Here is a 24,257-nt window from a genome sequence, read left to right as displayed (position 1 = left end):
CTATATGGCCTATTGGGTTAATTCTAATCACTGTAATAATAAACAACTAAAGATATAATACTATCACTGCAAGTTTGGATTCTGAGGTTGGCCTTAAAATATATGTGATAGTAGTTACAACCACCGAATTCACACTCTGGGGTAGGCTTGTCACAAACCTTAAATTAGATGGGTCTCAAGGAAGATAAACCACAAATTTTTGTAAATAGGACTGTAGGCACAAAGGTGTTAAGACCAATTCACAATGTGTCTATGTAATATCCCATATCAAGAATATACCCCAAACATAAGCAAACTCCAACCAGAGATGGACTGGGAGGGCATTTACCAGATATGTCGCCTCTAAAAAGAGGACGAGATCCGGAGGCTACTTGGCCCTTTCCAGGCTCTGTCTAAGAGTATAATAGAAACACACAAGTGGTATAATAGTCAAGAATGCTCACAGAGATACAAGTAACAATGATACTATATATATCAAATAAACCATAAACAGATACAAGAGATGCAGAGAGAATGCTAAGCCATTTTATCATACTGAGTAATAAAATGAGTACAGGAGGTGATCAGGAAGATGACACCTCTACTTGCACAAGGCAAGTGAAGAAATACACTCAGAATAGCAAAGGAATGGCCCCTCTCTGATCTGCGTCCAAGCTATTGGGAAAACTATTGCGCTGCTGCTTCTGCTAGAAATCAAACGCGGATTTGGGACTGCTCCCCTCCTAAGAAAAAGTTGAAACTCTGGAATCGGACTCTACTCAAGAAACCCAGAAAAACCCAAAAAGATTTCCTGGAATGGCCGACCCCCGAAAATCATCCCCTTGGGGTTCTGCGCAGTTCCTAACTGCTCTAGGCTGCCATCGAATAGAACCCTCCGAAACTCAGCCTAGAACTCTGCCAAACTCCTTCAATATGCAAGAGCTGATCTCTTGCTCAATCCCTCGGCTCAAATCCTCCACAAACCCTCAATCCAGACTGCTCCCAAAATGAACTGTGTCCCTCTCCCAGTGCTGCGCAGTCCTACAGAACACTGATAAAACCACTGTTGAAATGCTGGAGATACTGCTGCTGAAATGCCAATGAAAATACCTTGCCCAAGCAGGCACTCGAAGTCCCCCGGGGCTAAGGGTGAGATCTCCGAATAGAGACACTCAATGCACTAAACAGTGCTGCGGACTAGCGAAACAACCAGCGTACTCTAAGCCAAAACGACTATCACAAATGTATATAACCGAATGATCAAAATGAAGGGGCTCCTCTCTCTTTTATAGCTTCTGCCTCTCAATCCCAACGCTCACCTTCTCTTGCGTGATTCCCCTTTTGCCACGTGTTCCTCCCCCTGCGCAGTCCCTCCATGTGTCTGCGTGGGCTCCATTTCTGCGTCCCCCTTTTGGCCCCCTTGGCTCTCCCTTTAAGTCACAACGTTGTGCTACTAGGAAGTGACTTTTATTCTAAAAGTGAGTTATGTCCCCCTTTCTCACTTTTTTTTTTATTTACAAAATAACTATAGAAGGAAAAATTTGGCAAAATTGAATATTCCAATTAGCTGGGGCTAATTAGGAATATTACAGTCTCCCCCGGAAAAATGTTGCTTGTCCTAAAGCAATTGAAGTGATGGATGCTGTAAGATATTCTCATTCTCCCAAGTGGCATCCTCATCCGGAAAATTCTTCCACCTCACCAAGAATTCCTGGACCGTCCTGCTCCGCAGCTGCCTCTCCCTAGTATCAATGATAGCCTCCGGCTGCAATACCAAATGCCCCTCATCATCCATAGGTGGTAGCTCATCTGTCACTGTTACCTGCTGCCCCAATGCCTTTTTCAGGCATGATACATGAAAAATGTTATGAATCTTGCTGCCTTGGGGCAGCTCCAACTCATATGCAACCTGTCCAATCTTGTGTATCACCCTGTATGGCCCATAACTTCTGCTTCAGTGACAACTGTCGGTATGGCTGTAATCGTAATCGTAGGTAGACCATGTTGCCCACCTCGAACTGCCTCTCTACCCGACCCCTGTTGGCATACAGCTTCTGCTGGTTCTGCGCTGTAGCCATGTTATCCTTGAGAGCTCGGAGGATATCCTGACTCTCTTGGATCCAAATCTTGGCTCTAGGAGCCCTGCTGTCACCAAATATCACGTCAACAAAAGATAAAGGATGATACCCATATAAGGCATAGGGTGACATACCAATGGATATGTGATGTGAAGTATTGTGGCAATACTCCCCCAGATGCAGCCACTTCAGCCATGCTCGCTGCTGCCCACTGACATAGTTACGCAAGTAGCCCTCCAGCCACTTGTTAGCTATCTCTGTCTGCCCATTCGTCTGTGGGTGATAATTGGTACTCGGAGTCAACTCCGTCCCCACCAACCGAAAAAGCTCCTGCCAAAACCCGCCCATGAAATGGCTGTCCCTGTCATTGACGATGGTCTTAGGAAGACCATGTAGCCTGAAGATCTCCTTGAAGAACAGCTCAGCCACCTGTGTTGCTGTGTAGTGTGTGGATATGGCAAAGAAATGCGCGTACTTTGTCAGTCGGTCAACGACGACAAAGATACAATCCTTGCCCTGTACTGTGGGCAATCCTGTGATGAAGTCCATCGAAATGCTCTCCCATTTTCCCTCTGGAATGGATAACGGCTACAATAAACCCGCGGGATGGCTCATCTCTCCCTTGTTCCGCTGGCAAACATTGCACTCCCTGATATGCCGGAGTACGTCCTCCTTGAGGCCCTTCCAGGAGAACCTCTCTCTAATGGCCCTGTAGGTTTTGGTAAACCCCTGATGGCCTGCCAATGGTGAATCATGTGATGCCTGGAGTATCTTCTTCTTGAGCTGAGACCCCTCAGTCAAGAAGATCCGATCCCTGTAATAGATGATCTCATCGATCACCCTGAACCTGTCATCTGCCACCTGCCCGTCCAGAATCTCACATGCAAACCTGTCCTTGGAGTACTCTATTAAGAGTCGAACCCTCCAGTCTGTATCCAAGCTTATAAGAGACAACGTGGCTGGTCTACATGAAAGGGCATCTGCTACCACGTTGTTCTTACCCTTGACATACTCAATGTCAAAGTCATATGCTTGGATCTTACTGATCCACTTTTGCTGCCTCTCCTGCAACTACTTCTGCTCCAAAAAGAACTTGAGGCTGTTGTGATCAATCCTCACCCTGAACCTGTTCCCCACCAAATACTGCTGGTACTTAGCCAATGCATGCATGATGGCCAGCATCTCCTTGTCGTATATAGAATACAACCTCTCGTGCGGAAGGAGCTTCCAGCTCTCAAAGGCTATAGGGTGACCTCCCTGCATCAATACTGCGCCGATCCCCTCTCCCGACGCATCACACTCCAAAACAAATGGCTGCGTAAAATCTGGAAATGCAAGCACTGGGCAGCTGCTCATAACCTCCTTGAGCCTATCAAAGGCTCGCTGTGCTATATTCGACCAATTGAATGCCCCCTTCCTCGTCAAATCTGTCAGGGGTGCAGCAAGCTGTGAGAAACCTTTGACGAACTTCTGGTGGTAAGTACAAATGCCAATGAATCCTCGAAGTTCCGTCACGTTTCTCGGCTCTGACCAATCTCTGATGGCCCTAATCTTCTCCTCGTGGACCCTCACACTCTAATGATGTGTCCCAAGTATAACATCTCCGTCAACCCGAACTCACATTTGGAGAGCTTGGCATAGAGCTGCTGCTCCTCCAAGATGCGTAATACTGTCTCAATATGTTGGAGATGCTCCTCCCACGTCCTGCTGTAAATGAGTATATCATCAAAGAACACCAACACAAACTTCCTCAAGTGACTACGGAAGATGTGATTCATGCAAGTCTGGAATGTAGCTGGGACATTGGTTAGCCCGAAGGGCATCACCAAAAACTCAAAGTGCCCATAGTGACATTTGAAGGCGGTCTTGGGAATGTCCTGCTCCCTCACGCGAATTTGATGGTACCCTGATCTCAAATCAATCTTTGAGAAGAACTGTGCTCCTCTCAACTCATCCATCAACTCATCAATCCTGGGTATGGGGTACCTGTTCTTCAATGTCCTCTTGTTCAGGGCCCTGTAGTCAATGCACATCCTCAATGTACCTTCCTTCTTCTTCGCCAACACCACAGAGGAAGAAAAAGGACTCGTGCTCGGTTGGATGTGCCCAAGAGCTAGCAACTCCTGAATGGCCCGCTCTATCTCGTCCCGATAGGCCTTGGGATGCCTATAGGGGGTAGTAATCACTGCTTGTATGCCCTGCTCAAGCTCAATAGTGTGCTCAAACCCCCGGTCTGGTGGTTGACCTGGCGGAATCTCCCCAAATACTATGGCATACCGGTCAAGGATGGACTGTATCTCCAGGTGCACTGTCTGCCCTGTAGTCCCTGCCTCCGATGCATGCAGCTCTACTGCCCACTCTATGTCTCCCTTCCGGAAGACTGCCTCCATCCGATGAGCCGAAACAGTCTGAGGCGGATACGTATGCTGTCCCCGTATCTTCTCATGCCTCCCTGTCTTCTCATCATCCCACTCCATCTCTAGGGTCTTCCAATCTGTCGTGACCTTCCCTAGAGTGATGAGCCATTGAACACCCAGTATCATGTTGGTGTTCGGAATATCGACCACGAAAAAGTGGTCAGTCAATGTGTAGGTGCCCATCGTCACTGAAAGCTTTGGAACATATCAACCACACATCATGGTCTGATCTCCTGGGACCAAGACTGAAAACCCATCGAAGCTCTCTGTCTGTATGCCTCTCCACTCAACCATCTGTGCATCGATGAAGTTGTGGGTTGCCCCACTGTCAACCAAAATTGACAGTTGCTGGCCACGTACCGTCCCTCGTACTCATAGCGTCAGATACTTGGGAACTCCTTGCAATGCGACAAGGGTCCCTCCGGTGGGTGCGAAAGATGCACCACCTGCTGCTGGCGGTGGAGGTGGCAAAGGTCCCTGTCCATCATGGCTATTCCTGCCTCCACACCATCCTCGTCATCCTCTTCTCCACTGCTCTCGGAGAAAACCTCAATGAAATGTACCTTGCCAGCAGCGCATCTATGTCCTGGTGCCCATGGCTCCTGACATGTGAAGCACAACCGCTTCTTCTTCAGCTCCCTCTTGACATCATCGTCAATCTGCACTCGTTCTTGATTCGCCTTTGGAGGTGGAATGCTCACATCCTTCCCCTTAGACTGGAAAGTCTGTCTCTGGGGGTAAGTTGTCCGGGTCCTAGGTAAGACATCCTGTAGGTCCCGGGTCCTGCTGATAGCATCCTGAAGGGTGGTCAGTCTAGCAGATCTGACTAGACCCTGAAGTGGCTCTGCTAACCCCTCAACATACATATAGATCTTCCGTGCCGTGGATAGATCTGGCACCATCACTGAGACCCTCAAGAAATCTGCAATGTAGGTCTCTAGGCTCCCTGTCTGTTTGAGCCTTGTCAGCTCAACAGAATGCTGCTCTGGATCCCTTCGATCAAATCGCTCCATCAATCTCCTGGTGAACTCGGCATATGTCGTCACCATGGAGTGTCCTAGTGTAACCATCCCATGAAACCACCAATCTTGGGCCTCACCATCCAAATGCAATCTCGCCACCTTGATGGCCTCTGTCTCCGAGAGTCCGACATCTGGTTAAACTGGAAATAAATGTCCAGCTTCTCCACCCAATACTTTGCCGAATTGTTTGATGAGCCATCAAACGTAGGCAAGTGGAATCTACTTGCTGCACTGTGGGTGTCACCATCATGATAATGTCGGTACCCTCTGTGATGTTCGCGGGGTCTACTATCCTGTTGGAGCTGAACAAAATCACGGAATGAGAGGGCTTCGTTGAACTCCTGCCCATAGGCTTGGTACTCTTCAAAATAATCACCCATGTGTCCAGGCTCTGCCTCCTGCTGGGCTACGACCCCCGTGTTTGCTCCTAAGAAAGTGGGCATTGTAGAGCATGTAGGGGCATGTGAGGCCACTTGCTGCGCAGTATCATGCTGCTTTGGCAAATGGTGGGATGCACTCGATCCCTCACCAACCTGGAAAACCCATGGGCTCTCACGCTGTTTGGCCTCTACTGCTGTGAATCTCTGCCCCATCACCTCAATCTACCTCGACAGATCCTGCACTGATTTGAGGAGCATATCCCCAAATCTCTTCCCGTCATCATCTGCCATTGGAGCCTCTTGCTCTGCGTCCACCACCGGCTCCCTCTGTTTTGCGTCCACCACAGGGTTCTCCTGTTCTGCGTCCACCACCGGAACACAGTCTCCCTCTCCATAGGTATTCTCCAACCTACGCCCAGCGTCTTTGCATCTTCGACCTCTGTAACAGATATAGGGTTTCTCCCCCGGCGTCATAGATTGCTAGCTCCATAGGCTAAGCCAGATCTATGCTCTGATACCACTGTAATATCCCATATCAGGAATATACCCAAACACAAGCAAACTCCAACCAGAGATGGACTGGGAGGGCATTTACCAGATATGTTGCCTCTAAAGAGAGGACGAGATCCGGAGGCTACCTAGCCCTTTCTAGGCTCTATCTAAGAGTATAATAGAAACACACAAGTGGTATAATAGCCGAGAATGCTCACAGAGATACAAGTAACAATGATACTATATATATCAAATAAACCATAAACAGATACAAGAAATGCAGAGAGAATTCTAAGCCATTTTATTATACTGAGTAATAAAATGAGTACAGGAGGTGATCAGGAAGATGGCACCTCTACTTGCACAAGGCAAGTGAAGAAATACACTCAGAATAGCAAAGGAATGGCCCCTCTCTGATCTGCGTCCAAGCTACTAGGAAAACTGTTGTGCTGCTACTGCTGCTAGAAATCAAACAAGGATTTGGGACTGCTCCCTTCCGCAGAAAAAGCTGAAACTCTGGAATCGGACTCTACTCAAGAAACCCAGAAAAACCCAGAAAGCTTTCCTGGAATGGCCGACCCCCGAAAATCACCCCTTTGGGGTTCTGCGCAGTTCCTAACTGCTCTGCGCTACCACCGAATAGAACCCTCCGAAACTCAGCCCAGAACTCTGCCAAACTCCTCCAATATGCAAGAGCTGATCTCTTGCTCAATCCCTCGGCTCAAATCCTCCACAAACCCTCAATCCAGACTGCTCCCAAAAAGAACTGTGTCCCTCTCCCAGTGCTGCGCAGTCCTCCAGAACACTGATAAAACCACTGCTGAAATGCTGAAGATACTGCTGCTGAAATGCCAACGAAAATACCTTGCCTGAGCAGGCACTCGAAGTCCCCCGGGGCTAAGGGTGAGATCTCCGAACGGAGACACTCAATGCACTAAACAGTGCTGCAGACTAGCTAAACAGCCAACGGGCTCTAAGCCAAAACAACTATCACAAATGCACATAACCGAATGATCAAAATGAGGGGGCTCCTCTCTCTTTTATAGCTTCTGCCTCTCTCAATCCCAACACTCACCTTCTCCTTCGTGATTCCCCTTTTGCCACGTGTTCCTCCCCTTCTACGCAGTCCCTCCATGTGTTTGCGTGGGCTCCATTTCTGCGTCCCCCTTTTGGCCCCCTTGGCTCTCCCTTTAAGTCACAACGTTGTGCTACTAGGAAGTGACTTTTATTCTAAAAGTGAGTTATGTCCCCCTTTCTCACTTTTTTTTTATTTACAAAATAACTATAGAAGGCAAAATTTGGCAAAATCGAATATTCCAATTAGCTGGGGCTAATTAGGAATATTACAGTCTAGACCTTAAGTGTGGAGATACCCAAAAGTCTGGTTCAGAACTTTAATTATGGAATGGTTCAGTGCTTTAAATCAGACTTATAGAACAACATTCTTAGATCCTTTTTACCCGACCATGCTACTAGATACACCTTCTAACTGTGCATTAAAGTGTTGAACAGAGCTTCAAAAGGAGAACCAAAATTTTTCAATTTGTTTTACAGATTAGGGCTACAGGACCGCTCTTCAGGCCTCAAAACTCATGCCCTAACCAACTCGGTCTTCAAATAATGGTTCACAGAATTGCAAAGAAATAAAGGAGTATATCAAAATTTCTTCAAAATTTGGATTAAATTTCAGAGATTTGTGCTCTAGCTGCAGAGAGGTACCTCTTGAAGATCAAAACCATAGTAAAACATTTGGTCCTCTACATGTAATGAAGATCTGCTCAAGCAAATCCCCAAACCGAAAATAAAACAAAAATGCCCAAATAGAAACATAAAATTTTTAACCCTAGAGATTGATCCAGAGTTCTATTTGCACAAGAAGATGCCCTAACAGAGGGCTGAAAGCATTTCAGAACAGAGTTAATGCCTTAAAGACCTTTCGCTGATTAAGGTGCTGCTTGATGCCAAAAAGGACCCTCGCTGCTTCGGAGATAACTATCACAACAACAAAAAAATGCAAAAAAAACTTTTAGATGCCTTTGCTCTCTTCACAGGTTTGTTGTATTTCAGAGCTTGATTAGTTCAAAGGTTCATCACTCAATCATATTTTGTAGTACTAATAGAATTGTTGTTATATAGCTTTCTTTTGAGCAAATAAGGGCTTCAATTGGATATTGGAGGGTAATCATTGGAGATCTTAAGGAAGGTATTCTCTTTTAAATTTTATTTAACTTGATACTCAAGAATATAATCAACACCTTTTAGGAGTTAGGTGAAACCCATGGATATAGATAGGATTTGAAATCAAGAACCCTTTGTAGATAAGAAATTGTCCTTAAAGCCCTTAAATTTTGATGAGAGCATAATACCCATGGTTGGTCGATGGAGGATTTGAAGGAGAAAACCCCTTGGGGTTTTAGGTTTTTGACTTTAGATCCAAGAGACCTTCTCAAGCCCTTGATCCCATATACAATCCACCTTTAGCCATTACTAGACATTTTACCATTTGACTTGATCACCTTTATTGATCTTTTGGGGTTTTGCTTGAGCCTTAGAATTTGGAGTTTTAAGCCCTTGTCACAATTTGGCCTTTTGACTTAGTCAAAGACGAGCTGCCCTTTGGGGTTTAACATTTAGTTTTGATGAGGGACATTGCTTGTGGATACAAACACATTTTGAACCTAGATGAGAAATCCTTAATTCAATGATGAGGTGCCATATCACCGCCCCTTGAGATTTTAGCCCATAAACTAGGGTCTTCAACTTCAAACGAGGATATCTCTCAAACCGGGAGGCCTCTTGGGGCATGCCACATACCATTGGAAACATCTTGACGAGGATCATCATGACGATTTTCATGCTCTGCTTCTTTAAAAAGCTCAACAAGTGCGGGGTATATCCTTAGTCTGGGGAACCCAAACCCTAGAACTCAGGTTTTCAACCATCCAACAGTGGAGCTTCCAACTTGATGTAATTCAGACAAATATTAAGAGCGTTCATTAACAACCATTGACATAAATGACAACACCATTCAACAAAGATGAAATCTCTCTTTTAGTTATTGCATTAGTCAAATGTTTATTCATTACACAAAAATCAAAATTTTCTATTGATAATTTGAGTGGAACCCTTAATTGGATCATCATTTTTTCTTGGAAGTTATTCTTTAAGGTCGGGTCACATTGCATGGCATTGATTTCATTTGGCTTAGGTGCTAGGTTTGAGGGGTGTCTAGTCTGTCAAAATTGCTTGGGACATGCACCTGACTTCATTCATTCAAGACTCATGCCATTTAGTTATGAGAAATCAAAGAAGAATGGAGCCCTGGTGGATAGCTTAATACTGCGTCGACTTCAGCAGTGAACCAAGGCATCATTGGTGATCAACGTTCATCTAACATTCTAGCCATAATTACAGCTGCAGCTAACGCAACTAATATTAATTGACATTGACTTTTTCTATGCATGGTTCTCTCTCATGGAGGTTTAAAATAATAATTATTAATTATAAATTAAACATTCTTCTACTATTCAAAGTATAGTTACTATAATTACAATTGCACTTAATGCAACTATTGTAAATTGACAGTAATTATTCCTATACATGGGTTCTCTCTCTTGTAGGTTTACAATGGTATTTATTAATTATAAAATTAAATTGAAATTCCTAAGGCCCCACAAAAAATAATATTCTTTCTCAAATAAAAATGGATCCACATTAAGGAGGTTTCTCATTGTGCTTAAACCTGAATAATTATGATTTTCTTCCATGAAGGTGACCTTAGAATGTGGATAAACCTTAGGAATTGATGGAAAATGTGTTAGAAAACTATATGATATTTATATGCTCCCAAATTACTTTCAACTTTTATCATTCATCACTGTGGATATGATGTATTATTGTTGTTGACTTCAATGGCTTGGGCTATGGAGAGGATATAGAAAAATGATCACCATCACATGGAGAAATTTTTATAGTGCAGTCTACAACAGGAACTTTGGCAGGTGCAGCTTCATCTGTCTTGACCACTATTAGATACAATAAAAACACATCTTCAGGTGATCTCACAGGATGCTTTTACTGTTAGATTGATTTCAGAGGATGATTCAACTTTTGAATTTTGGTTTCTTGTATAAGTGGTATATGTATGTGTGTGTGATTCGTTTGTAGCACTACTAGTTCTTAGTTCTAGAACAATATTTTATAAGTTTAAAGGAATTTGAAAATCATTGCATTTTTAGTGTAGGAAAGATCAAAAGCTGGTTTCAAGAATCTTAGCCAGTCTTGTTTCTTTGTACACGTTAGATTTCATCGATGATCTCTTAGTTTGGTTTTCATGTTTTGATTTCCATTGGATTTGTGAGTCATCCTTGCTTTTTCTAGTGCTCGTATTTGAAATTTGTGTATATGACCAATTGGTGTACATTATCAACTTATGAATTGGATTTTGTGTGAAAAATATTCATTGCCTTTCTTTTTTCTCTCATCTATTTCATTTTTTTCCCATTGGTGGCATGCAGGTTATGGATAATTATGGTGAAGGTAGGTCATCGGTCATGAAGATGGCGAGGAAACTACTAAAAGAATATGGGTGGAAAGGATTTTACAGAGGTTTTGGACCACGCTTCTTGAACATGTCCTTGTGGGGAACTTCCATGATTGTAACTTATGAGCTAATAAGTATGTATTATTGTCTGCATTTGTCCTCAGGTTAAAAGTTTGATTACTTTAAAAGAAATTTTGTTACATTGTTTATGTTGTGGTGGTCTTACCATACATACAATTTATAAACAAAACAACCTATGAAAAGAAAAAAAAAATGATGAAAGCCAAGTATCACAAATTAAGATACTTTTTAAAACATGAACTGAAGCTAAGAGAAATTGACTGACCCTGTGAGTCACTGGCCATAGGAAGGCACAGACATCTAGCCTTCGACATACTTAGAAACTTAATTTCTTGGTCTTTTACAAAATTCCAGCTGAGCTACGATCATGAAAATTACTTATTTTAATTAACATTCTCCTTATCTAGTCTGCTTGAGAAACACCAGCCTCACTATGGATGTACCTCTAAGAGGTGATTATTTATATTGATTACATGTGCATGCCTAAGGAGAGCTGTTACTGAATGGTGCTTTGACAGAATGTTTGTTGCCAATTCTTAAGAGAAGGTTTTTGTCCACATGCCCATACTAAAAGGCAATGGTTACGTTTTAGCGAATTTTGTCCTTCAATCATTCTGACATCATGTTTGCACCTTGAAAAATATGAGGGTTTTTCTACTTGCTGAATTGAATAGAGGATTCCGAGCGCTTCTTTTTTCCAAGGAAAACTTTGTGGGGAAAACTAGCTAAATGTCCAGCAACATAGGTGACAGCAGGTTGAACTAAGCCCTTGGGATGGGATTCCAATTGAATTATATATGAGCAGTAGCAGATACTCTATAAACCATTGATTGGCCAGAGTCTAAATATTATTGCAAAGAATATCCCCATCTAGTTTACCTGCCTATACATCTCTACCATTTTCTATATCAAAAACTTCCAACATCCATTACCACATTTATCATGTCCAATTTTAGAATTGACATATGTCAGCGGCATTGACCTCCTCCAATATTGGACACAATGGTTCTTGCTTATCTTTCCATCTCTGTGTAGCATCTGTTGAGTAAAAATCCCAACAGCCCAACCTTCAATGCAAAGCATTCTCCGCCGTCCTTCCAGATGTCTTCCAAATCCATCTCCTACTTGTGAGTCTTGTTTGTTGAATCTTTCCTCCCCCCACATGTGCCTGTGTTAAAGCAAGTTCCCTTATCTTTCCTTTGCAAGTCATTCGTAGGAAATGGAGTTGCTATTAAGATTCAAGGGAACTGTTCTACTTCTTCCCTTAAGTGGTCTTCCCCTGATTTTTCCTACCCCAGCTGATAAAAGATGTGGGGGTCTAACCAATTTGATTGTTTGTTAAGAATCTAAGATTGAAATTTCTCAGGACTACAAAACAGAAAAATATCTGAAGTGATAAACATTTGATAGATGATGAATGTGATGAGATGATCCAAACAGTAAATGGGTGAATTGTACAAATATACATTAATTGCAGTTTAAGTGGGGGTATCTGATTGTAGGGAGAGTGTAGTATTCCTTTTTATTATTTTTCGTTAAAATATTAGGTATTTTACTTTGGCAAAATTATTCCATGAATTACATCTAAAAACTCCATAGAATGTGCAGAATTTTACACGATATATATTGCTAGCAAATTAATTAAATTTGCAATAGAAACCCAGAAATTAAATAAAATGCTGCAACTCAAAAATACACATGAGAAATGACAGCAAACTCAGCAAAATTCAGCCTCATTATATTAAATAGGGTTCTGAGAACCTGTTGCAAACACTAGCAAATGGTTGACAATAGCTCGTGATCTTCCATTATGTCACTGGAAGTGAAGCCCAAATTGGAGATCTCGTTGATCCCCACTTCCAACTCACAGATCTGTTCACCAACTGATGCTGATGAAGCTCTACTAGATTTTTGAATGAAATATCCACAATAGTGAGTTGGGGTTTCGTCCAACACACCAAGAAACCCAAGGGTTTTTGTCGTAGGGCTCTTTGAACCTGAAAACCAAGTTCTCCAAACTCTCCAAGAGAAAATATTCCAAATGCAAGATATTCCAAATGGCTTGCTTCACCCCTTTTAAAGAATTGATGGATCTCTCTTCAACCTTCTAGAAGCACTTTTATTTTATTATTTTATTTTCATTCTAGAAGCTTCTCCCTTTGCACATTTATTTTATTATTTTATTTGACTTTTTATTTTATTTTATTTCACTTTTAATCCCGAAAAATGATTAATTTGCCTCTATGATTTCTCCGGCCTCTGAAATCCACTTTCGATCATCCCATCTTGTAGATCTCTCCATCCCAGTTCCAACGAGCTATTACACTAGGTGTTTCTCCGAACAACTCACTCCAAATATTACCTTTAGCTTATTTGATTAAATATGCTTGACAATAGCCCCATTTTACAGGAATCGTCGGAATGCAATGGACCCCAAACCAACCTCCGACTCATCTTGCCATCAATAGATCCCCCTGGATCTCGGTGCCACCTTGGCCATCTATCATCGCCCATGACCCATGGCTCCAACTGTACTCTGTCCCTGGCTATGGATGTTGATCCATAATTCTCTCAATAGGATACCAACTCATCACTTCTCTCCAATCCATCCCCTGGCGTGGACCTTGTGCATAAGTGCCCATACCAGAGGCAATCCCACCAAGCTCATGCTAGGCTAGTGTAACTGGATTGCTGAGGAAATATCAGCCTATATCTGTTAAATTATGGTATGTTCTATGCTTAGAGCAGTTTACTCTCTTCTTATTAGCCACAGATTAGCAATCACATATACATTAAGTAAAGTGCAGATAGAACATTAAATGATCAACAGAAAACAAGCCAAGACAAGGGACACAAGATGTTGCAGCTAGCCAGGGACAAACCCCAATGCGGGGAAACCCTTTGATCAAATCTTCTTTTATCTTCAATAGTTCAGCAGAGTGAAATAGTACAAAATCTGAATTTTGTAATTTTATATCAGCAGCAGCAAACCCTAGATCAGCAAAGTCAAACTTGGTCAAACTAGCTGAAATTGACCTCTAAAATGCTTGGTCAATTTCCGGTCAACTTGTCCTCGAACAGCCTGAAGAAATAGCCCTTGAACAACCCCAAAAGTTCAGTCAATTTGTAGATTTCTGAAGTCAACTGCAGCCCTAAACTAGGGAGTCAATACCAGTCAAGCCAGAGGTCAGACCACCTCGATTTTCATGCCAAAAATTGTGGCCTGCCTAAGAGAGGCAACCACACCCAATCCGCACTTCTAGAAGGTCAACGCTTGGTCAACGCTGGTCAAAGAGATGACCTGCTGCCCTAGCGTCCTCCTTTCTATGTCTTCCTTGCCCTATGACGTCTTCCTTTCAGCCACACATGAGAGAGAGAGAGGCTCCTTTTATGCGTAGGAGAGAGAGAGAAGATGAGTGAATTGAATTGTCCAAATGAGGAGAATGCTCCTTGTGTTTATATGCAAACGTTGAGGTTAAATAGACATCACTGTTGGGCTTCTGAGCCTAGATAAGTTCGTTGGCCGACCTTGACAGTTTCTCCATAATCAAAATAAATTCATATCTCCATAAATACTTATCGGAATCAAATGATCTTTAGATCAATCCTACACCTCTCGATGAGAAGAATCTAGGAAAAATATCAGAAGCCATAAATAAGGTCATCCACATGGAGTTTGGCCCCAGTTGCCAATTTTAATGCTCCCTCTCAACTAGGGAGAACTTCATCTGCAATCCGTCAGACCGTCGCTGCTATCCATCCATCAAATGCACTGTCCTGTACAACTTGACCCCACTCTGCTCTACTGGAACTATGAAGAAGAAGAAATGATCGAGGATGTATCATACCATCCTCCACTGACCCAAAGTCAGTCTCAGAGTGTGAACCACTCTCACTGATCCTAGATCAGTATCATTGATCCCAGATCAATGGAGGTCATCCTAGCATAGGGAGTACGGTAGATACAACGATGCGTCCATCGATAATCCTACTATGGTCCCTATCCTCATTTCTCTGCTCATTGATCAGATGAGAGGTACTTCCCATGAGTCCCAGACTGCATGGGTAGGATGCCTCGATAGGAGAATGAATCATCCTGTCCACATGAGAACGAATCATCCTGTCCAGTGGATGCCACGGAGAACTAATCATCCTGTTCCACAGTCGCCAGGGAGAACGAATCATCCTGGCCCACAGGAGAACTAATAATCCTGTTCCACAGTCGCCACGGGGTGTCACAGGGGAAGGTTGAACCTTTACCCTGTACATAGTGCACCACTAGGGGATGGTGAGTTTCCCTGTGGTCACATGTCGCTCCAAGAAGTACCTCGCGCCCCCCTGGAGATCCCAAAGCTCAATACATCATACTCGACCCTCATAAGAGGGTCTCTAAACGACACCAAGTCGTTCTCGGAAATTCATGAATTTGACCTTTCCTAGGGGCTTTGTGAAGATGTCGGTGACCTGTTCATCTGTACCGATATGTTGGAGCGTTATTGCTCCTCGCTGCAACATATCTCAAATATAGTGGTACCTGATATCGATATGCTTGGAGTGATCATGAAATATGGGATTCTCTGATAAACGGATCCCGCTCTGGTTGTCACATAGGATCATGGTGGTATCCAATGTAAATCCAAACAACTCACTGAAGAGTTTTCGCAACCAAACTGCCTCACTGGAGGCCATGCTAGCAGCAATGTGCTCTGCCTCGGCGGTACTCAAAGCCACCGACTTCTGCTTCCTGCTCATCCAGGATATCGAGGCAGATCCCAAAGAGAAACAACACCCGGAAGTGCTTTTTTGGTCCACCACACTCCCTGCCCAATCAGCGTCAGTGTACCCAAGTATCACATCTCCGGCAGTGTATCTCAACCCATGAGTGATTGTGCCACGAACATATCTCAACAGATTCTTGGCACCAATCCAATGTGAGCGGTGAGGCTTAACCATATGTTGACTCAATGTGTTGACTGCAAAGCATATATTCAGACGAGAGTTCACCAAGAACATTAATGCTTCGACGAGTTGACGATACTCGGTAGCATTTCGTAAAATAGGTCCGGCAGCACTACCGCTTAACTTCTTGAAGTCAAGCTCCATTGGGGTAGTTACGAGCTTGCAGTCCACCATGCCGAATCTCTCCAATATCTTCACCACATATTTTCTTTGAGATAGGAAAATCTCCCTTGGTTTCTGCCAGGCTTCTAGTCTTAGGAAATAGTGCACAAGTCCCAGGTCTTTCATCTCGAACTCAGAAGCCAACTCCCTCTTACATTCATGAATGAGAGGGTCTAACTCTGCACCTGTTAGAAAGAGGTCGTCAACATATAGCACTAGTATGAGAGGCTTGTCATCTATAACCTTAAAGTAAAGGTTAGGGTCGGCTTCACTCCTAGTGAATCCCAACTTCATCAAGTAGCTATCGATCCTCTCATACCATGCTCAGGGTGCTTGCTTTAGCTCATAGAGGGCCTTCTTCAACCTGCACACATGAGATTCTCGATCATAAATCTCAAATCCTTTGGGTTGCTCCACATAGACCTCCTCTTTGATCGAACCATGTAAACGCAGTCTTGACATCCATCTGATGTAGGTTCCATCCTTGCGAAGCAGCAAGGGCTATGATCGAGTGGATGGTGGTTTATTGGGCAATAGGTGCAAATATCTCGTCATAGTCTATACCTTCCTTCTGGGAGAAGCCACAAGCAACAAAACGAGCCTTATACTTTTCTGCACTTCCATCAACTGCATGCTTTATCTTGTAAAGCCATTTTGAAGTGACAACTGTTTTGTCTTGGGGTCTGGGGACCACATCCCAAACATCATTTTTCATAATGGATTCATATTCCTTGGTCATAGCATCCTTCCATACTTGATGCTTGACGACATCTGTGAATGACGAAGGCTCGTTTTGGATGATCGTGCTCATGATGATCAGGTATCCCTGATACCTGTTCGGCTTCTTACTTTCATGGAAGGTTCCTCGGGGTGCAATGTGTCCTTCAGCATCATCAAGTGTCCCCCTAAGCCATGAAGGCCTCTTCCTAGAAGAGGAAGGCTCTTGCGGAGGAGGATCAATAGGATCCATAGGTTCTTCCACATCGGGTATTGTCTCATCTTCTGTTTCCTTCGGTTCCCCGGTGTCAGCTTCTTTAGATCCCCTTAAAGTAGTAAGATTGTCTACTTTGCTTAGAGCCATATCTTCGTCAAAGGTGACATCATGACTAATCTGGACTTCCCTTTGACTAGCTAAATAGATTCCATAGCCCCTAGTATTTTCGCTATAACCTACGAAGATTCCTTTCTTTCCAGATGCACCCAATTTATTCCTTTTCCCTTTTGGCACATGAAAATATGCAAGGCTTCCAAAAATTCTAAAATGAGACACATCAGGTTTCTTACTGGTGAACATTTCTTTGGGAGTCTTGGAACCCAATGCTTGATGAGGGCATCGGTTTTGTACATATATGGCGGTATTTGCAGCTTTGGCCCATAGAAACTTCGAAAGTCCTTGATCATGGAGCATAGCACAGACAACTTCCACAATTGTACGATTCTTCCTTTCCGCCACACCATTCTGCTCAGGAGTATATGGTGTAGTAGTCTCCCTCTTAATGCCAGCCTCTTTACAAAAGTCATGAAACTCATTGGATTCATATTCAGTCCCATTATTAGTCCTTAAGGTCTTGATCTTCTTTTCGGTTTGATTCTCGATCAAGGCTTTGAAGTGACGAAACCAGGAGAACACTTCATCCTTCTTTTTCAAGAAGTATATCCATGTCTTGCGAGAATAATCATCTGTAAAAGTGAGGTAATATAAATGTCCTCCCAAGGAGTTCACAGGCATCATATCGGATATGTCTGAGTGAACCAACTGCAATATATCGGAGGTCTGGCTTTGGGGAATGGTCCCCTTTTGAACTTTCCTTCAGCGCATCCTGGACATACACCTTCTTGCTCTAATCTGAACTCGGGCATCCCAGTCACCATTTTTCTTACATCGGGTAGAGCTTTATAATGAAGGTGAGCAAACCTCCGATGCCATAGTTTGGACTGAAGAGATGTTTCACAAGGCATGACACCTTGCGGACTTCCTCCGACCTGATATAATGAATCAACTCGAAAGCCAAGAGTAAAAGCATCTTTAAAGTTCTTTTTCCATACACATACCTTGCCATCACTGAAAGCCACCTTGTAGCCTTTGTCTTCCATTGCCGAAATGGACACCAGGTTCTTTTTTAGATCAGGTACATATAATACATCTTGTAAGTGAATGGTATTACCCTGATTCAATTGAAGAGTGACATTTCCTACGCCTTTCACGGGATATTTTGAATTATCTCCAAGAACAATTTCCAGGTTGGTTTCCTTCTCTATCAGATTATAGAGAGCTTCTTTTTAACCACTGAAGTGCCTTGAGGCACCACTATCAATAAGCCAATTTCCTAGCGAGTCTGGGGGAGTAGTAGTAGATAGAGCAACTGGTAGATAATATTCATCTTGCTTATTGTTAACAGTGTTAGATTCATACCTGGAATTTCTTGCCTTCTTGAATGGTTGTCTTCTTCCTTGATTTCCGGCACTTCTTTTACCTCTGCCATTCCTTTGATTGCCTTGAGAGGGATTTTGATCATCGTCCCAGTGTGAGTTTCTTTTATCGGGGCTCTCCCTTGCATAGTGACCTGTTTTATTGCTATTGTAACATCGTCCTTTTCTTCCACCCTTAGGCCCAGCCTTTCCTTTGAATTTAGCCTTGGAATTGTTTCTTCTTTTAGTATGAGAAGAAAAGGCAGAGGGATGACCTTTAAGTATGGGCATTTCTTGCTCTTCCATCCTTGTTTCTTCTTGAATGCATTTGGCCATTAATTTCTCAAATCTAGGAATTACGTTATTGTTGAGAAGAGTAGTCCTGAGTATATATCATTCAGATGGTAGTCCTCCAAGAGTTGTGAGTGTCATTTCCCTGTCAGGAATTACTTCCCCAATAGATAGGAGATCGTTCTTGATCTCGGTGATCCTCAAGAAATATGCTTGCATACTCTAATCTTTTCCCTTCTTAATTTTCTTCAGCTTATTTCTAAGAAACAAGACTTGATTTGCATCATTAACTTTAAATAAACTCACCAGTCTATTGTAGATTTCCTTGGAGGTGTTCAGCTCGAAAACATAGGCCACCAACCGCTTGTCGATAGAGCCCCGGATGATCTTCCTTGCTTTGAATTCTCCCTTGGTCCATTTGTTCCTAGCAGCAGCGGATGCATTTGATGGAGGCTCAACAATTCTGCTTTTGACATGGTCCAACACTTCCTGTTCTTCTAATGTTAGATCGAGAGACATCTTCCATCTGTGATAGTCAGACTTCTCACGGAGTTTGTCTTCAGCAGGGAAGTGTGTTGAGGACCCCATGATTTATTTCAGATAGCCTTGCCAACCTTCTCTTTGGTGATTGCTCTTGCTCTTGCCTGGGCTTTGTCTTCACCTCAGCTCTAATACCATGTTAAATTATGGTATGTTCTATGCTTAGAGTAGTTTACTTTCTTCTTATTTGCCACAGATTAGCAATCACATATACATTAAGTGAAGTACAGATAGAACATTAAATGGTCAACAGAAAACAAGCCAAGACAAGAGACACAAGATGTGGCGGCTAGCCTGGGACAAACCCCAATGCGGGGAAACCTTTTGATCAAATCTTCTTTTATCTTCAATAGTTCAGCAGAGAGAAATAGTACAAAATCTGAATTCTGTAATTTAATATTAGCAGCAACAAATCCTAGATCAGCAAAGTCAAACTTGGTCAAACTAGCTGAAATTGACCTCTAAGCTTGGTTAATTTCCGGTCAACTTGTCCTCGAACAATGTGAAGAAACAGCCCTTGAATAGCCCCAAAAGTTCAGTCAATTTGCAGATTTCTGAAGTCAATAGTAGCCCTAAACTAGGGCAGTCAATACCGGTCAAGCTAGAGGTCAGACCACCTTGATTTTTGTGCCAAAAATTGTGGCTTGCCTAGGAGAGGCAACCACACCCAATCCGCACTTCTAGAAGGTCAATGCTGGGTCAACGCTGGTCAAAGAGATGACCTGTTGCCCTAGCGTCCTTCTTTCTGCGTCTTCCTTGCCCTAGGACGTCTTCCTTTCAGCCACACGTGTGTGAGAGAGAGAGAGGCTCCTTTTATGCGTAGGAGAGAGAGAGAGAGATGAGTGAATCGAATTGTCCAAATGAGGAGAATGCTCCTTGTATTTATATGCAAACGTTGAGGTTGAATACACATGACTGTTGGGCTTTTGAGCCTACATAAGTTTGTTGGCCGACCTTGACAATTTGTCCATAATCAAAATAAATTCATATCTCCATAAATACTTATTGGAATCGGATGATCTTTAGATCAATCCTACACCTCTCGATGAGAGGAATTTAGGAAAAATATCAGAAGCCATAAATAAGGTCATCCACATGGAGTTTGGCCCTAGTTGCCAATTTTAACAATACCCCATTTCCAACTCAGGCATCTCGTATCCCTGATGTCTAAGGGCTCCTACTGTGCTATGCCCCTAACTAAGAATATCCTCCCTAGAATTGACCTATCAATAGAATACCATCTCATAGTCTCTCGCTAATCCATCCCGTGGGAAGGATCAAATGCATGAACACCTGTACATGGAAAGTCCACTATGCTAATGCTGCCCCATGCTCAACTCATGTTGCTCTGCCTAGTCAACCCATAAGATCGATCTAGAAAACTCTACCCCTCTCTCCAATGTAGAGATGTGGGCTGATAGTGTTGCAATCCCTGGCTATGTATTCTTGAAGAGTGTTGAGAAATCTAGGGCAATACTGATAGGACTTCTTATTGATTTGATTTCTCTATTACTTGACAATTTCTTGTGATTCTGTATTTCTTCTTAGCTATTATATCATTATCATCAAGACAATTGCCAAAGCACAAAAACACAAGAGACACAAGATATAGGCGCTCAGCCAACGCAAAACCCCTAGGTAGGGGAAAACCCAGTCAAGAACTCTTCCTTTAGTAGATTCAAATCACAGTGAGACATTCCTAACCTTAGACTAGAGACATAGACTCATTCCATCCACCAAGCCAACCCTTACCACAAATAGTCAAACATATTTTAGTCTTCTGCTTCTCTACAACTTTCAATTTCAGTCCCCTGTAATTTGCTTCAGGATCATATGTGCAACATAAAGACTTCGGTTCCCTGACAAGACAGACTTCTTTGTTCTTCTCTTTTGACTGTCCTTTCTGTGATCTTCGCATCACTTTCTGTCCTTTGTTCTTCACTGTGGATCTGTTCTTCGTTCTCCTCTGTAATGGGTCGAATACACACCTATATATAGTTGTTGGAGTGTCCTTTAATGGGCCGACATGAGCAGTTTGTAGTTTACTTGTCAACTTGTTTTGAGGCCAACTTGTTCACCTTTCATCAATTGTTTGGAGGCCGACTTGAAGGATAGGTGACTGTCATTTGTATGAGAAGGAGCTGACTTGGTGGAGGAGATTCTTTAACACAAAATAATGACTTTGACTTAATAAGAAAAAAATCCTAAAGCACACAATGGGTGCTATGACCTATGAACCATTGACCCAAGCATGAAACCCATGCTTTAATAAGTCAATTTAAATAATAATAAAAATATCTTTTGACAAATATCATCATGACTCAAGTACAATTACTAAGACAAACACTAGTTACATTCTTCATTAAAGAAGACAATGTTGAAACTCCAAAATATGCTCCCTTGGCTGCTTAATTGGGAACATTAGCTATTCCCCGCTAGACAACTTGGCCGCTAACTTGGCACACACAACTCCAAGCTCCTCAAATTTACTGATTTGTCGCAAGATGGTGCCTCGGAGTGTCTAGGTCTTCTTCTTCATCGCTATAAGATTTGTCCTGAAATGCTCAATCTTCTCATGGTGGCTACCATCTGGAAGTCCTACAGCCCTGCTAGATGCCTTTGCATCTATGTGCACCTCATATTTTCCTGGCCCTAAAGATGGATGCTCAACTCCCTTGTGCATGGCTCCAATTTGAGTCTTCAACGAGATCTCCAAAGATGACTCATAATGCACATTATGTATATCATATTCCTCCACATAGTCATGCAACTTTGAGTGCTCTTCCCCTTGGTCTTCTTCACACATGGGAATAATTTGTTGGTCACTAGGGGCTTCATTTATCTCCTCCTCATGTTGACCATTTTTAGCCTTCAAACATGGATGCATAGGTGAGCTGTTGTCAACATATTCACATGATTGCTAATGCTCTTCAAGGATGTTTTCATGAAAATTAATGGACTCAACTATAATAGAAGAACCCATCTCATTTTCATGGAAATTATTAGAAGGAAACCCCTCTTGTTCTGCCCTTGTCATCTCTGTCATTTTACCCGAGCATGAGTGATTAGGCTCCCAAGGTCCTGTTACCCACCATTTTGTGGGTAATATCCCTAGGATAATTTTTTTCTCCAAGACGGTCTTCAGCGGACAGCTACCAACCCCTTGCAGCCACCAACTAGCTCATTGTGCCATTTCTCCGCTCCCTGAGCTAGCCATGTGGTCCCTCGCCCATCTGCCATGATCATATGTTTGAAGGTGGGCCTCTCGAACCTAAAAGTATGCCTTGTTATTTGGAAATTGAGCATTGTAGTTTGCTTATCATGGACACTTCTGGGCATGGATTAATGGGGGGATTTGGCCGAAAGAATGGGCTAGGTTTGTGCTCTTGTCCCCTAGACCCATTTTAGGTATTAACCTAAGATTCTAATACTGTGGGATCTCTTTTACTGACCATTTGGCTCTAGGGATGGTATTTCATGGGAAACCCCAATTTTGGTTGCGTGGTCCCGCTCCCTTATCTGCTTATATTACTCTCTTTCCATTCATTATTACCCCATTCATCATTTCTCCCACCTGGGTCCACATTCCTCCACGGGGTCCACATAGGGTTAGCATACCCCTTCCCCCTTGCCCCACACCTTGGGTCATGGCTTGGAATGAAGCCCGAAGGTTGATGCAGCTGAAAAGAAAGATAAATGCATATATGGCCGCATTCAATAGGAAAATGTACCACAAAATGCAAAAGATGGTCGGGACAAACACATTTAGCATGTGGGAAAAAGCCAATGCATGAGTTCTACCCCATCATCATGGTCATCACCATGGTTCCTACAGGTTCTATGAGCCTCCTTCATCATATAAGAACCCATGATTGTCCCAACCCTTGGTAGGCAATGAACTGGCGCACCTTAAAACGGGGTATTCACTGCTATATCTTATACATCATGCTCTTACCCCTTGAGCCCCGAGTAGTTAATCAAAGAAAATCATGAAAAGGCAAAAGGCATAAAGGGAAGGGTGGAAAAATCAAGGCCAGGGTACCTCATGTACCCATGATTGCTCCCTCCTACACATTATAAACCCAAACACAGGCTTCCCTCTTATTAGCTACCCTTGTACCCCAGCACGTGACCCAGGGCTTCCCCTTCTCATTCCATGCTTCATTCACCTATCTGTCATATGCCATCACTTTTTGGAGGCTGTAACTTGACTATATTATCCCCTTCAGAAGTAGAAACCACCTAATAGGATTAGGATTATTGGTTAACCCCATTTGGAGTTTAGGAGACATTGGCCCATCCCGAAGCCCATTATGGAAGGTAAGGCCATTATGAAGTCCCCACCTGTGGTCAATGATTAGGTAGGCTCATTTACTCGATTGGTCTAATGACTTGTTGTAGGGAAGGCTAGGGGACACATTGGACCTTATGCAGGATTGCAAATGGTTTCTATCTTGGGTTTGGTCTCCCTATATGGGGCCCTAATCCTTCAGAGGGCTACATTGGCACATGTAGGGTGAGCGTTGAGAGCCATGGACCTCCACAACAACAGATTGCACTCCATGGATCCCCACAACCATTCAGAGATTGCTCGTGGTTCACTTATTGGATGAGGAGGATGCACCTGATCCATCATGCCCAGCTAGCCCCAGATCTACACCATACACTTGGCAGATGATCTAGGACTTGCACGATGATGTGGCATCACCTACACCATCATCCTAGCCCTTGCAGACGATCTACATGAATCTTCGATTTGTTTGGAGACCCATGAGGTGTGCCCCCACATGTCATTTGGAGCACCACAAGTTATTACAAGGGGCCAACCCCTTGTCCATTGCGTTTGAGGGTCCTATTTTTCATTGTGGCACCCGTGGACCTCATTAGGCCTCTTAGAGGGCCCT

At 43.1% G+C, this 24,257-nt stretch overlaps 1 pseudogene across 1 annotated transcript in view; it reads left to right on the top strand.

Annotated features, from left to right (window-relative positions):
• LOC149248994 (uncharacterized) overlaps window positions 1-24,257 on the top strand; it is a 194,160-nt pseudogene that overhangs the window by 135,494 nt on the left and 34,409 nt on the right. The window contains exons 4-5 of the transcript XR_016266718.1: window positions 10,282-10,423; window positions 10,886-11,045. The product of XR_016266718.1 is annotated as an uncharacterized LOC149248994 (transcript). The remainder of the gene's footprint in view (window positions 1-10,281; window positions 10,424-10,885; window positions 11,046-24,257) is intronic.

The sequence above is a fragment of the Pinus tabuliformis genome, chromosome 7 (genome assembly GCF_031772625.1).
Source record: "Pinus tabuliformis cultivar Carrire ecotype Pingquan chromosome 7, CPIR1, whole genome shotgun sequence".
Classification (NCBI taxonomy): Eukaryota; Viridiplantae; Streptophyta; class Pinopsida; order Pinales; family Pinaceae; genus Pinus; species Pinus tabuliformis.
This window is presented reverse-complemented; position numbering and strand designations above follow the sequence as displayed.